The sequence below is a fragment of the Pelobates fuscus genome, chromosome 3 (genome assembly GCF_036172605.1).
Source record: "Pelobates fuscus isolate aPelFus1 chromosome 3, aPelFus1.pri, whole genome shotgun sequence".
Lineage (NCBI taxonomy): Eukaryota > Metazoa > Chordata > Amphibia > Anura > Pelobatidae > Pelobates > Pelobates fuscus.
Window position 1 is genome coordinate 322,612,925 of NC_086319.1, and position 15,973 is coordinate 322,628,897.

A 15,973-nucleotide genomic window follows, 5' to 3' on the forward strand; every position below is an offset into this window, starting at 1 on the left:
CTACATTCAATTTGCTTACTTTGTTAAGGGAGGGAAACAGGGGTTGCCATTATAAGTCCCAAAGCAGAGATCCAGAAGGGAAGTTTTGAGCCCAGGCAGAACATGATTTCTTTCCAGAATGAAACACAATTTAGGGCCCAAGCTAATATAAGTGGGACTTTATGGGTTACATTTTGTAACACAGTATCGGGAAGGAAGGAGTTAACTAATATTCAGATGAATCTTTTGAATTACTGGGTTCCATTGCACAACATAATATGGCAATCCACAAAAGCTTCAGTACTTAAATAACACTTAGGATACATTGAGACCAGGAACTAAAGTCCTGTAACATAAAACTATGGTTAATTACGAACATGTCTGAATTTTATATTGGTTTTACAGAATAGATAAGGAATGGAGAGAATGATGAAAATTGTCAGTTAATATAGTTAATGAATACAGACAAGATAGTTTATTTTCTTTTGATGGGTTATTATTCAGAATTAGATATTGATCATTTTCTATTACTCCATGGTACTCCAAGATGGTTCTGATAGCAATGCTGTATCATGTCTGGTTTATACCCTCTCTGTGATATGGGCATCCAAGCATCTCTAACAAGCATCACAACAAATACCATTATGAGTACCCACTATCATTCATCTAATGTTCCTGACCAACCAGTTTGACCATTGAGCCCATGATGCCAGGGTTTTGTTAATGTAGCCGTCAAAGAGAAAAGATCATTGTCTCCACTTTATTTGGTGTTGAATAAATGACATTTTTGTTCCCCCTGACACAGATCTACACTGATATTAGTAGACTTAGTATGCTGTGGAATATGTTACTTTAATTCTAATTATTGTGATGTGCTCCTTTGCAGTCATGATATACACAGTTGCAAAGGTTTGACACATGTCCTGATGAAAGTCCTATCTAAGGACTGAAACGGCGACTTTGCCATGTATATAATTTTGTTAGATTATTAATAAAAAAAAAAATGATAATTTGAGAACTATCTAGGAGTGCTGGCTGATTTTGGAATTCAGTTTTGCCAAACATGGGGTCATTTACTCTACGATTGGAGTGCAAGACTTTTCGGATGTTATATAAAATAATCCAACAATGGGACATTGGAAGGTAGGTTTATGTCAGTGGAGACACAGATCTCCACTTCCAGAGTGAAAAACTCCCATTCTTGAACTGGGGCTTCCATTGGTATAATACCAAACCGGTATTAGTGTTTAAAAGCAGAGATTCTAAACCTATTTGTGACTCAAAAAATGTGTACATTGCATTACCTTGTTGACCCTAACTGTAATACTAGCTTATATTTGGTAAAATAATACTTTTCAAAATAATGTGAGCAAAACATCTGACATGGGGATCTTCACCGCACTGGGAAAAACTTGATATGTGTCTGTTCCCACTAATGGGAAACCACTGAAAAGAGTGAGCCCATTTTTGGTCCCAGGCCAGAGGTTAATAGCCTGGTTCAGTAGTGTATTTTCTCCCAAGTAGACCAAAGAATATCTACAAATCATTGCTCTTGTTTGTATCCCCACCTACTAAGTTGATTTTTTTTATATTGTTAAATGCAGTAACTGATTTTAGGCTCAGAGTAGATATTGTTCAAATTAGTCCAGTTACATGGAAACATTATTAAAATATAATGCATTTGGTTTATAAAATGAGTTATTTTTTCTCTATTTGCTCTCGGCAATTTGTATCAGAAAACTTTCTTTATTATTTTATTTTTCTTTCATATCTCTATTTCCAGACTGCTGGAGATGTTGGCGTTTGCTGAATACTAATTATATTAATAAATAATAATATTTTTTTTTCTATGTTTCAGAGTAAATTAACATGTACTGGTACATTAAACAAGACAACAAACTAGTTGAAAGAGGATTCTTAAAACAGAAATGCTCCATTAAACAAACATTTATCACCAAAAAGAAATACACATGTTGAAAAGATCATTTGCTGCCTTGCTGTCTATTAGAATACATTGATACTACGTCACAGCATCATATGCTAAAGTAAATAATTAATAAGCAAATATATGTGGGAAAATTAGCTTGAAACAGCATTCCTGTCTATCCTGAAAAAGAAACCAATGCATTCATTTCTATGAGCATCTCATTATATCCACCCAAAGTAAAATCCATGGGTAGAGCACAGAGGGAGGAAGCCAAGTACTAAACCCAAAGCAGAGCTGAGAACATGCTGCATAAATGGAGCTAATTGTTTGAGAAGGCTGATGTCATTGCTTTATATTCTAAGAAAACTCCATTCATTTGGAAATAAGGTCAGCCTATATGAATGCACAGACATGCAAATCCCACTGGGGACTAAATCCTCTCTGGTCCACTTCATAACTCAAGCTTTGCATAGGAATTAGGATGGAAAAAAACAAAACTATACCATACCGGCTTTACATTAAAATTAATTTATGTATCACACCCCATAATTCTAAACAGCACCCCCATTCTCAAATATCTAGAGATTCTGCTAAAATCAAATATTTACCCTCTTGTCCCACCACACTTTTTGTTTTCTTTACCCCTTTCCCTGTTCTATGAATATTTAGTGAAAAATCAATAATCTTCAAATTGAAGAATGAAAACCCAATATTTCAGGCGATATAGAATAGAGGCCTATCTTCCTTTCAGAGTCCTTTCACAGGCTAGAGTTACTGGCCTGTGAATGTGATTTAAGAAACATTGCCTGCAACACAAACTGAAGGTAACAACCAGATTATGATTTATGAATCACTGACATTTCTAATTTGTAATTTTTTTTTCTTTAGGATTTCACATATGTTTCAGATCATACATATTGTAATATTAGAAATATTGTTTCTAATTTACAGTGTATCTGTCAGGCATCTCTAAACTGTGAGCAATTTGATCTACACACGGTTAGTAATATCAATTACAAACTCATATTTTATATTATATATATATATATATATATTTTTATATATATTTATATTAATTAGATATTATATATATTTCATAACATAATGAAGTCATTGGCATAAACCAGTTTTATGTTTGTTAAAACAAAGATGAATGACTTTTTTTCCCCCCAGGAATGCCCTGATTTGGGAAGGTATACATTTAATAAGGATTATTTCTTGTTATAAAAAAAGGATATTTTTTTTGTCTATCCATCACCACAAGCTATAAAAAGCCGACACACATGACTGTTTTATTTGCATATTTCAATAATAATAATAATAATAATGAAAAAACACTCTACACAAAGAGTGTCTAACTGCAGCCTTCCAACTGATGGGTTGCAAATGCCATAATTCTCTTGGATCCCTTTAGAAAATAAGTGAACCTCAGCAGGGGTTGTTTTTCAAAGGCTGTAATTTATCTCAGGTAATAGCAGAGCAAATGATTTTAATATTTGTTAAATAACTGACTATAGATTATGAAGGATATCCGGTACCCAAAGGGTTAGGGAATGATCGTGCATTCTCACTCTCTCCATCCAATGTGTCTTTTCAAGCTTTTTGAGGCCTACCATGGTAAGGCAAAAAAAATGCTCCATTGGAACACATAATGGTTGTATTTGTGTATAGAGGGAGGTTAGGGAAGGAGAGCTGAACATTAAATTTTGGATGGCGACATTTGAAAAAGCACAAAACGAGCCATAATGACCTCTGTCCAGCTCGACTCACAACCCCAAACGCTGACCAGTGCCATTTATTCTTCAACAGAGCTGTGGTGTGAAACAAAATGCTCCTTTGCATTTACTTGATATATCAAGTGATAAATAGACCTATATGTCTATCTATTACCTGTATAGCTACATGGTCTAAGAGCTCTATATTAAATCAAAAACAGATTCATCTTTTATTTACTATATACCATTCTACCTACTACTATCTATATGATCTATTTATCTACAACCTAGCTACCTATCGACAGATTGATCTACAATTATTTTACTGGTGTATTTATTAACTATTTGTCAATTTGCACATTTTTATATCTACTAACTCCCTGTAAATGTATCACCTATTAACTCAATAATCTGTCAGTCTCCCATCTCTCTTACACACGATCTCTACATTTTCTCTAAAATTATCTACAATATGTCTGTCTGTCTGTCTATTTCTATCTATATATCTATCTTTATTTGGAACATGTTAGAAGACTAAGTAGTAAGCCAATATCTGTGGAAATGGTCTGGGCTTTAGCTACCTTCCTGTCCTTTTCCTTCCAGATATAAATAACTGTGTCCCCCCCCTTTTCACACAATTTTAATCCTTTGGCTCTTCTCTGACCATTCTGTATTTATTACTATAAAAACCAATGTCTGTCTATCTGTCCATCCGCCCATCCATCCATCCATCCAGTCTGCTGCTAGCAGGCTGTATTTATAAAAGCCAGACAGAGATCACAGTGACAACAGGCACAGTCATTGGGCAGAAGCCCTACACAGTATCATTTTGGAAGTGTGGATATTTAAAGAATAGACTCCGTCCTGCATTCTTTCTTGGAATGGGTGGGTCTTTTCAAGGATTTGTAATGCCACGTTTCTCCAGCCACTGACATACCAGCCAGTGACACAACATATTTATGCCACCCTATTGTGCTCTCTGTCATCTGCAGCAGTTGCCAAATATATAAATAATCTGTGGATTGGCATGCTACCCAGTCATTTAGTCATTAATCTGGCTATGGCATAAAAGGCTATAGAAAATGAATAGGATCATTTACAAATCATTTGATGATAATGATGAGAAACAAACAGTTAATACAGAGTAACGACAAGCAGTCACAGATTTCCAAATAGATTTATGTAAGAGGAATGTGTGTTCAGTTCAAAACAGTGCAAATATGATTTCCTATTAGGTAGAAAATGGCTTGCTCTGCAGCTAGCAGGTATCCACTGCAGCGTTTGCCGCAGTGTGAGTGCGTGTGTGTGCCATGACCGGCCCCTCCCAAACCAACAATATCTCACTGTGATGAATGAGCCTGTACAAGCAGCCTATCAGACGGCCAATGTCAATTCTATCTCTGTGTTTGGACGATGGTCATTTTATTATAATCCGTGACAAAGCCAGCATCCATCCTTCCTCCCCCCATTAAAAAGCATTCTGCTGATGTATCGTACACAATGCACAGGATCAATGCTATTTAAAGCTATATTCCTGTTCTCCTTATGTTTGGCAAATGAAGAATGAATCACACTGTGAAAAAAAAATAAAAAAGATAAAAAAAACAACAACCTATTTTTGTGTGTAACATGACACCGGCTACTTCCTCTGGATCCCATGATACAATATGTCAGTGTAGGGGGATTGTGTGAAACAGATGCCTTATATTTTTAACCGACACTAAGAGAAGAAGCATGCAGACATGATTTGATTGAATTTTTGAAACAATACGCTAGTCGCTCTGCTAGCCGAGAATTGCGTAAGTGTAAAAAGGAAGAAATGCATCATGTAGCAATTTAGAAACCACATGTTAAATGAATTACACAAGATAAAGCAGACACCCACCTGCGACAAGTGTATCGCTGTGAAATGACATAGAAAACAACGTAATATTGCATTCTATTCCATTCTATTCCATTTCTTAACACCTATAGTATAGTACAATCCATGTGATAGGCAATCTCAATTTTATTTCATCAAATCATAATTTATTTACAAACTCTCAGTTTATGCCACAGTGAATTGTACCGTGATTAAAATGCGTGTCTTACAGATACGTTTCATAGAAAGGGGACTAGGGAATGTTTTAATGCATGGAACAGAGTATTTATCAGTATTCAGTATTTTGAGCCTTAGTGTACAGCTGCCATTAGTTTTAACCCTTTGGGAACCAGGAGAGAGCAGTATCTTGGAATTTTATAGTAATATACGTTACTGATGCTTGCCATTGGCGAGATTAACATGAAACAATATACTAATATATTAAATACCGGCTTTATTAGATGTCTCTTATACACAATATAAGACATTAAGTATATTGATTCTTACTGAATGCGTGATATCCATATCAGACTTCAACCCAAATCTTTTACACAAAAATAAGACAGTGACATTTCTACAAATATATTCAGCTGATTAATCGGAATCACAGTTATGTTGCAGTCTTGGTATTATTTAATCATCACCGATGCCACCTGTGAGCTGGGAATTTTTGAAGAAAAAAAAAAAAATTGTCAGCTCTATAAATGTGACAAGTACAGATGTAAACTACTGAATCAGATGCAAATCTGCCTTTATAGCTATTGCCAAGCTTTACCATGTTGTGCTTTTCTCAAAGAACAAGTAACTATTATTATTTAGATCATAATCGCTAAATTGTTTCACTCTGCTATTTAAACAATTCAGCAGAAAAAGGATTCATTATTATTTTACTTTCATTTTTCAGTTATTTGTGCGTGTATACTTGGGAAACAGAGTTCAAAGACTTATCAGTAACGAATGTGTTATCTTCCATAATTATTGAATAAAGATAGATAGATAGATAGATAGATAGATAGTCTAATAGGGTAATAAATCGATGCTTTGAATATAGCCAAATATTGGCACTCTTCTTTATGAAATCTAAAAATTCACTTAGCTAAATGTTAGTTCAATAGATCCAATTATATTGTTTTAACTCTGTCTATAGAAAGCATAAAACGCCTGTACAAATTTAGATTTGTATGAATAATGGTCATTATTGTGTACATCCTTTGGGAAAGAGGCCAAATCTTAATATTACTGAGCTCGGGTGAAATTGAAGGATCTTCAGTCAAATCGATATTAAGATCCTTGATTCATTTACTATGTTCTGCCATCCATCTCATAAGTGTCATTAGTTTGTAAGCCCAAATTCTCCAGTCATCATCTAATAGGAGATAATTATTAGACTTGTTCTGGAAAGGAGACACGGACATTGCCAAGATAAAAATGCATATTCCAAATGTGTAAAATCCTGTGAAGATCTTCCGGGCCACAGTATTACCTACTAAAGGGTTAAAGTGAATGAAGCTGAAATGCCGGGAAACGCTCTGGGTACCTATAGGAAACAGTTACCATGGAGATGAAATCTTCCATTAAAATGCTGAGTCTTTCAGTCCCTTGCATTGCTTTAAGGGATGAGAGGTTTATCAAAGGCCCTTTCTTGGAGATCATGGCTGAGAACATTCTAGACAACCAGGAAATGGTTAGAAAAAAAAAAAGAAAAACCTAGATTCAGTACCTAACATGTAATTATTACATCAATTGTATAGTATGAGTTATTGTTACTGACAAAACACCTACCCAGCATTATCGACCTGGGCCATTTATGATGGTAAAGCCAATGCAGGAATAAATATAACAATCAAGTATAATAACCATACGAAAACAACAATTAAGTCATCTCACTGCCTTCCATCACTTGTGTCATTTTATATGATGCCTTTTACAATAAACTAAAGCAATCAGTATCTTCCAGGGCACTGGCTAATGAAGGGCTAGGTAGCAGAATTTTCCTGCTGGTTAAAAACCAGCTGAGCTTGTTGGGAGTTGCAATCCAATACATCTGGAGGGCCAGTCCTTGAACCCTGCCTGTAAGGATGCTACACTTTGGACCAGATCCCAAGCTCACCCTCTCGCTTAGCACCCTGAGTGGACAGTAATGATTGGGAAGGCAGAATGGATATTGGTGACAAGGAAACATAAATGTACATATTTCTGCCTTGTACGGTTGGCTTCTACAGAATTTCCATCTCAGATTCCAGCTGGATGGAAACACCCAGACATAACATTCGCATGAGCAAGGGAGAGAGAGCTTCAATTAATCTGTTTTTAGCGCTAGGCTTCTTAAATGCAGACGGCGGCTAATCTCAGCTTTACAGATACACTAAAACTCTTAGAATTTGATGTCACATTGTGCAAGACCCAGTACTTTAGTTATTGTGATATTAAGCCGTACAGTTCCAATACACCAATAAAATAATAAAAAAAAAGGAAACCAAAGTTAATATGACAATGTTTCTAGGTACAGAGTAAAGAGCCATCTTAAAACATACCATCTTCTCTGAGTAGTCCAAAGATGTGACAATCACTGCTGCATGTGCCAGGAAAGTAGAAGACTACAGAAAAGGTCTTGAAAATTGTATAGTGTGTTAAAAAAATATATATAAAAAAATTAAAACACAAATGAAAGAGGACAGAGGGATTCAGTGATACAATCGTACGGAATAGCCAGCAGAAAGCAGCTGCTGTGTGAAAGCAAATCAGGGAGGAGCAGTCCAGCCTCTATCTGACACCCACTCCACAATGCACCAGGCAGACTTAACCCCTACTATGCCACAGTCATCCCTGACACTGGTGCTTCTTAACTCTTTTGCACTAAAATGAATTGTCGGTGGACAAGGGTATTAGGTATACAGGATATACTTTTGACTTAAAACACAGAGAACACATTATTGCGAAGGAAAAATAAATAATAAAATAAATAAATACAAATAAAAAGAATATATATATATATATATATATATATATATATATATATAAATGAATAAAAGAAATAATAATTTTAATAATTATACATATTATCTGTTTAGTTTCAGTATGTGCTACATTTTGCATTGCTCTTGTGTCTGAAGCTCACGTACACGTCTTGGAATGGCCATGTTGATTAGAAACACGTAAAATATCCATATTGTATTGTATAACGGTAATTTTAAAAAGAGTTACAACCATAAACAATCCATGGCTCACCATGGTAAACACTGTGACATGTGACACTATTTGCCAATGATTATTATTGCGGTTTAGGTTATGCACTAATGTGTTAATTGATGGGAATTCATAATGAATTTTATATTTTAGGCCAAAAAAGCCCATATATAAATTCTCCATGTTTTCAGTTCAGCTGTTTTGAACTAACTTTAAATTAGTGGATAAGCCTGTCAGAGACCGTTAGATTTACTTCCTGTGTCCATAGGTACAGTTTGAACGTTTTTCATGTCGCATTTTAACAAACACACTAGGCCATAGTGATTCAGAAACAACAGAGATTGTGTTGTACATAAAATAAATGTATAGATATTCACTGAACAACAAATCAAAGTAATGAATTTCAAATGTTTTTTTTTTTCCATGTTGCAGCACAAGATGTGGCTCTGCATATTTCAGCATTAAAGTAAACCTGAGTTTATATATACACCCACAACATAACCATCTGCCAAAGATCGTGTAGCTCCCCCTTGTGCTGCCAAAACAGCCCTGATGCGTCAAGGTATGGACTTCACAAGACCTCTGAATGTACCCTGTGGTATTTGGCACCCAGACATTAGCAGCAGATCCTTTAAGTTCTGCAAGTTGCAAGGTGGGGCCTCCATGGAAGGGATTTGTTGTTCCAGCATATCCCACTGATGCTCTGGGGATCTGGGGAGTTTGGAGATCAAGGCAGCACTTTGAACTCTTTGTCCTGTTCCTCAAACCATTTCTGAACACATTTTGCAGTTTAGCAGGGTGTATTATCATGCTGAAAGAGGCCACTGCCATCAGGGATCACTTTTGCCATGATGGGTTCTATGTGGTCTGCAACAATATGTAGATGGTATGTGTCAAAGTAACATCCACATGCCAGGACTAAAGGTTTCCGAGCAGAACATTGCTTAGAGCATAACACTGCCTCCGCCTGCCTGCCTTCTTCAAACAGTGTATCCTGCCCCCAGCATACAATTAAAAATAACTCTATTGGGCATTGCTATTAGGTCCTCCCAGATGAAAATTTAAAATGACCTCCCTACTCCGTCTGACATCATATGAGTCCGTACTCTCATAGATAAGCTTATGACTGGACCATGTAGCCAGCTCAGGATGCACAGGAGCATGCAAGGGGTTGGAAGGATTTCTGGTGGGAGGGAGTCCATGTACCGACTATCTCCTGCACCTCCCCAGTACCTCATAGGCTTCCATGAGGCGCTTGGACCCATGCGGTCCTCACACTTGGGACCTGGGGCACTTTCCCCATGGGGCACATTAGACCTCCCCATTGTTCTCCAGACCCACAGGTCTCACTGCGCCAGGGACAATTTTCTCTGGGCCCCCACCAAACCCAGAGGCAGGGTCCTTTACTTCTACAGGGGGTAGGCTGCCCGGGCGATCCTTCCCCAGGTCAGCAGCCGTCCGGGTCCTCAGATCTGCATTTAAGAGCTTCTCTATGGAGGCGAGCAGTCTCCTCCGTGCCAGCATCGATGTTTGTCTGTTCAGATCTTCTGGTGGGCTGTTCTTCGGGCAGCCTTTGCCAGTGCAAGTGATCGGCGTGAGGCTCCAGAAGGGGGGGCTCCCGTCACTGTGAGGGCCGTCACCATGAGGCCAGGAAAACCCCCTTCGGCCATTGGGGGGTGAGCGGGACCGCGCTGCAGGAAAGCATTACTCATGCGGTGTCAGCCTCTCACTTGGGGCATCCAGTAACGGGCACTATGACCCCATTCAAATGCTGCATGTGTCCAGGCTCTCAGCTGCGAGTAGGCCAGGGGTGTCAGAATCTGCTTCCCCGGTGTACATCTGGTGATTTGTGGGTATCATTCTGGAGCTGGGGTTATGCTCTTCTCCGTGACTGCAGAGAAGTTGTCTTTGGAGTGGTCTGCACCGTCTTTTTGTGCCATTTTCATGTGCTTGGATCGGGAGCTAAAGTTCATGGCTGCCAGTCGGCTCGTCGGCCCACCCCCGCCCCCTGCCATATTTGTATACAAAGTATTGTTAACAAGATTTTAGGTCAATAAACAAATACTAATATATTTATAATATGTAAAAATAAAATGTACAATTTATGGTATTAGACAATATTCAATTTGGAAACAGAGACCAGAAGGATAAAAAAAAACAAATTCAATCTTCGCAAAAAGAGAGACAGATGTTTTAAAACCATGATGAATGGGAAACGTACATGTGGGTTAATTATCAATAGCAAATGTGGTGTGAAGATCTAAAGCAAAACATTCACCATGGAAACCAATGGAATGTTCATGTTGATTGCTTTACTTTCAAAATCTTGCCAGCCCTCCCCCCCCCCCATGTGCTATAAGTAACCCCTATAATCTCATTAAGTTGAGAAGAGTGAAGTTCACAAATATAAATTATCAAAGTCACCAAGTATAATGGAAGATTATAGAGAAACTGCATTGTTCATCTGATCAGCATTTGTATATTGGCCATTATAACTGTAATCTAATAAAAATCCATTAGGATTAACAGAAAGGCAGCCAAGATGAACCAATGAAAATATTACAAACACCTTCAGCAATGAGGGAATCGCCAAAGAACCCTTGGCATGAGATAGGAGTTCTTGGCATACCCCACAGTACTTGAAAGGTGACTAAAGAATCCTTCAAGGATAGTGACAGTTAACAGCAAATTCACAGGCTGTGACACATAGGGAACGTTTTCTATTCTTTTAATAAATACAATATTTTAATGAATAAATGTCACTTTCTGTATATCAAGTATTGCAGCTTTCCTTCTCAATGTCTGTGTTGCTACGTTTTCCTCATCACATGTTTATCACTATGTTGGCTTTCCTCAAGATACTGTCTTGGGACCATTTGTTTGTTCCCTATACATTCTATCCCTGGTGGATTTCATCAGCTACTTAATGTTTATACACTACTGAAAATGTATATGCAAGTGAAATACTACCTTTCACCTAAAACAAAGATGATCTTAGAAGTTCAAATGCCTGAAAAAAGGGTTTCCTTAAACCTCTCCTTGTAACTCCAAGCAGACCTTGCCTAAAGCCCCATTTTGTACCATCATCACCATCACTAACTGAATGTGGCATTCCTGCTACCCAGCATTCTTTTCTTCTACAGACTTCCATTTAACAATATAATATACAAAGTATCATTTTATGGATTAAGGCGACTTGTCATGACCACATTTTTACAAAATAATACTTTTCATGAAAAGGTGCACTGGAATTAAAATGTAATGAGCTCTCCCCCTTCTTACCCAAATCCACATTCCCATCTTCTGTTATTATGCTCTCTTTCACTTCTACTGCCTTTTATCTTTCAGTTCTTTTCTTCCTCTCTTTTTTGTATTTCTGTTGATGTTTTCTGTTGTTTATGTGGTGATGTGTACTCATGTTGAGAAATGTCACTTTGTTCTGATTCATTGTATTTTTACTTGCATTCATGACCCTGTGTGTACATATGATTTTTGTGTTTTTGCCATTCTATTATGATATGGCTTTTCCTTGTAGGAATTTCTCCAATAATCCATTATTCGTAAAAAAAAAAAAAAAAAAAAATAGATATACAGACTTGTTGGTTTGCTCATCAGCCATTGTGGATGGTAGTAAATGTATTTTACCCAAGAACCCCCTCTCTTGCACCACCATTGATCCTTGTTTTGTTCACTTGCATATACAAAATAGTGTTTTCCTATCTTTGTAACAAACTGTACTTGTCAAATTAATACTATCAAAAGAATAATTAAAGGGATTCTCTAGTGCCAGGAAAACAAACCTGTTTTCCTGGCACTGTAGAATCTTGGAGTGTCCCCCACCCCACGTCGCTGAAGGGGTTAAAACCCCTTCAGACAACTTACCTGAATCCAGCGCTGATGTTCCTCGGCGCTGGGTTAGGCTCTCGGGGGAGGAATGGCGAGCCCTCCGTGGCCTGCGGGACGACGAGGACATCATCATTAAACCGGCAGACAAGGGTGGAAATATTGTGGTCTTAGAGTGCACTACATCCAGTTAGCAACTAACATTCTGAAGGATGAAACAACCTATCGTATCCTGAAATCTGACCCCTCCACTAAATTCTTGTCTGATCTTAAGGTTATTTTGGACTTAGCATTTGACAAAGGTATCTTGGGTAGAGATGAACACAACTACATTTACAATAAAAATCCAGTGGTTTCTACGTTCTATTGCCTACCCAAGGTGCACAAAAAAAATCGATCCAATTGACAGCTAGACCTATCGTGTCGGGGGTTAATAATCTAACGAACAGGGCCAGTTTATATGTAGATACAATACTTAGACCATATGTCAAAAAATTACCGTCATACTTGAGAGATACAAAGGACACACTAAAATGTCTAGCGTCTCTCAGTATACCAAGTAACGCACTCTTGTGCAGTCTCGACGTTGAGGCCCTGTATTCGTCGATCCCCCACACCCAAGGTTTAATGCACACCAAATGCTATCTAGACACACGGGGTCAGTCACATGAATGCCATACGCAATTCGTGATCCAACTGCTGAGATTTGTACTGACCCACAATTTCTTCCTCTTTGATGGCCAGTTCTACTACCAGGTGCAGGGCACAGCTATGGGTACGTCTTGTGCCCCATCATATGCCAACCTGCACCTGGGGTGGTGGGAAGAAAATGTGGTATTTTCAAACGTCAATACAGCATTCACAAAATATATCTTCCTGTGGAAGAGATTTATTGATGATGTCCTCATTGTCTGGACAGGCACGGAGGATTCCTTCAGATCCTTTGTGGAAAGTCTGAATTCCAATGATCTCAATCTAAGATTTACGTTTGAGATTGGTGGATCCACACTTAATTTTCTTGACTGCACCTTTAGTATCTCTAAAGATTTGGAGATTGACACTACCCTCTATAGGAAACCCACCTCAACAAATACCATGTTGAGGTGGGACAGCTACCACCCAACCCCCCTGAAAAACGGGATTCCGGTTGGACAATACCTCCGCTTAAGGAGAAATTGCTCAACGGTGGAGGAATTCACCAATCAAGCAAAACTCCTCAGAATAAGATTCAAAGAGAGGGGATACCCCAATCGTTGCCTCAAGAGGGCTTATCAAAGGGCATTGTTGAGTAACAGGGAGGACCTTTTAAAAGACAAGGAAATACCATCCAAACAGGAGCCCATTCGTTGCATAGCAACGTTTGACTCAGGATGGGACCAGACAAAACGAATATTGGGCAGGTTCTGGCCATTGATTTCTCAAGATCCCCAACTTAAGGGAGCTGTGACTCCATTTGTCTCTCTTACCGCACGAAGAGGTAGAAATCTAAAAGATGTCCTGGTTTTTAGCCACCTGTCCTCTAGATGTGCCACAAAAAATTGGCTCTCAGTGCAGGGGACCTACCAATGTGGCAAGTGTGTAGCCTGCCAATATATGATGAAAGATTCTAAAATGCTTCCTAATCTGATTGACAAATCTGTATGTCAAGTGAAACACTTCTTTAACTGCAACACGAAAGGCATCATATACCTCTTGACTTGCATCTGTGGACTTAGGTATGTGGGGAAAACCATACGCCCCTTTAAGAGGCGAGTTATGGAACACATACACTCAGTCAGAAACCTCAAAGACACCCCAGTCGCTAGACACATTAGGAATTTCCATCACGGCGACATGAGAGGGGTAAAATTTGCAGGGGTTGAGAAAGTGTTATTGGGTCGTAGAGGAGGAGACTTGGATCGTACCCTCCTCAGAAGAGAATCCTTCTGGATTTACAGTTTTAACACACTGGCCCCCCCAATGGTCTAAATGAGGGGTTTACGTTTACTCCCTTCATTGAAAAATGAGTTACTCTGAGAGTATTATTATGTTTCACCATCAGTAATGCATCTCTCCTTAGATGGCACTATTATTACTATTTTTGTAAATACCCACATTGTATATATTTCTAAGAATTTTTGTAAATACTTTTGTCATAACTTGATTAACAAGGATTACATATGTCTGTCCCTTTAAGATATGTGAGCTTTGGATGCTGTCACCTTTAAGACATATCAATATTATTATTAGATCTACCTTAATATGTTGCTCTACTTTGGATAATTATTATTATTATTATTTTCTCATCAGTATGGTTCCAGATTTACTTGACCTTGCTGCTTTGTGTTAAGCATGTGCCATACTGTATTCATATGAGTAATTAGGATTTGTATATCCTTACTCTTTTATTATTATTTACTTTTTATCCGCAAGTATTAAGGGTTCTTAAATGTTATTTTCAATTGAGTGTTTAGGTGATGGGACTCCGGAGACACATTAGCATACCCTGTCAATCATCCAGTGACGTATTCAGAAGGGCGGTACGGACTTGAACGCCGTTTTTTGGCGCGAACGGGTCTGCAACTCCCTCTGCATGTTGCCTGCTCGGATCATATAAAATAGCAGGCAGGGGGACAGCACGACGCTTTACCTATGACGAAGGCGCATTTAGAAGCGCTGAAACGCGCGTTAGGTAGTTTAGACTGGAGTGGTTACAGCCTTTGAGATCTTAGATTAGATTACAGTCAGGTTAGATTACAAGCTTTAGATCCTGGGTTTTTGGAGGTGTACTAGGAGGGAATTCTGTATGTAGTCGAACTATTTGGCGTTTTATTTTAGCCTAGTTTAGATACACTCACTCTGCTGAATGTGGGTGGTCTCCAGCATTTATCCTGTATGGGAATCTCTATAGACATACGATTTTTTGTTACAGGACTGATACTACTGGTACTACTTTATATATTTACGCAACTTTGTTGCTTGTTAGCACCAGTTCTTCCATATTTTCTAGCCTTCCCATATAGGAGCTTTTGGAAGGCTTTTCCAGTATTACTCTGGTTCCCCCCTTTTCCTCCTTTAGCTGTGACTAGTCTTGACATTAGATCTCCTCATAGGTGGTTTTTCAGGACGACCATTTGATTTTTCTAACATTGTTATTGTCCATTACCACATTTATTAGGGCTCCACTCCTTATTTTTTGTTTTCACCGTTATTATTATTATTTTTTCTACTAGTATTCACATTGTTTTATTATATCCGAATTAAAGGTTAAGTTTTAGCATTACAGTTAGGAAGGGGTTTCCTACCTTGGGAGGTCTGGGGTTGAGTTTAGGTGTTCCCTATCTCTCTCTAGATCGTCCTCCTTTGTATATTCTTTTGGGTTAGGCTCTGCCCACGCTTCTCCCCTGCCGATGTCCACCAGCGGAGGAGACCTAATGTGCATGCACGGCAATGGCCGCACGCACATTAGACCTCCCCATTGGA

General features: G+C 38.2%; 1 protein-coding gene across 2 annotated transcripts in view; it reads right to left on the bottom strand.

The window, feature by feature from the left end:
• MAP1A (microtubule associated protein 1A) overlaps positions 1 to 15,973 on the bottom strand; it is a 175,470-nt gene that overhangs the window by 47,752 nt on the left and 111,745 nt on the right. Inside the window, exon 1 of one of the 2 annotated variants that reach the window (XM_063448945.1) lies at positions 8,017 to 8,217. The exons of the other annotated variant lie outside the window; for it this stretch is intronic. The gene's annotated coding sequence lies outside the window, so the exon portion shown is untranslated. Of the gene's footprint in view, positions 1 to 8,016; positions 8,218 to 15,973 lie in introns of those variants that run through there. 2 annotated transcript variants of the gene reach the window in all.